The sequence below is a fragment of the Rhinopithecus bieti genome, unplaced genomic scaffold (assembly GCF_001698545.2).
Source record: "Rhinopithecus bieti isolate Rb0 unplaced genomic scaffold, ASM169854v2 scaffold_64141, whole genome shotgun sequence".
Lineage (NCBI taxonomy): Eukaryota > Metazoa > Chordata > Mammalia > Primates > Cercopithecidae > Rhinopithecus > Rhinopithecus bieti.
In genome coordinates, this window is record NW_016867702.1 from 1 (window position 1) to 770 (window position 770).

General features: G+C 37.4%; 1 pseudogene; it reads right to left on the bottom strand.

Moving 5' to 3' along the window:
* Nucleotides 1–153: 153 nt before the first annotated feature.
* LOC108525516 (protein-L-isoaspartate O-methyltransferase domain-containing protein 1 pseudogene) lies at nt 154–694 on the bottom strand (annotated as a pseudogene).
* Nucleotides 695–770: the final 76 nt, after the last annotated feature.

A 770-nucleotide genomic window follows, 5' to 3' on the forward strand; every position in this document is an offset into this window, starting at 1 on the left:
CTTTTATTTTGTTACTGACAGAAACAAGTTTTGCTTTTTTCCACTATAATTAGCTCTGATGAAAGAAATAATTCTGTCTCTTAATTCCTAACAAACGCTACATTTTCAAGACTAAAGGAATTACTGGTAGGCATTCTTTCTCCTTGATCTAAATTATTTGTCTCTAAAATATGTCAAGTAAGCTTCTAAAGATTCAGGGAGGGGCGGAGTTGTGATTTTTTTTCTCTCAGTAAATTTTGAAGTGGCTCCTCTGGCTTCATTGCTTCACTGTGATCTTTTTCTTCCTCTTCTTTGTTACCTTCTTCCATTTTTTTCATCCTCCTCTCTAGAGACTGAGGAATAAGCTGATTACCCACAAATATGTACATATTAATTATCTGTTCAACTCTCTTTTTTTTTTTTCCTTTTTGGTAGAGCCCTTTGAGGAATCCCCTTGGCCTGCATCTCATCATTTATGCAATTTCTAAATGTGCGTCGAATGTAAATACAAGCCAAGTCTTGTAGATTCCTGACAGCACAGTGAGGGAGTCCCACAGAATTTGGTTTGCCATTACCATTCTTACTTGGTTGCACAAGTGGAGCAAATGACAAAACAAGGATATTTTTCCTTTCCCAAGTGTTTTGTCCAGTTCTGTGTTAACGGATCCTCTATAGGCGTGACTAATATGCCTCCAACTTATAGTAATATTTTCATGGTCTTTGTGGACTCCAGCTCCACAAATTCCGTCATACCGATGACTGTCAGATGCTATCTGGAGGCAATTACTGAT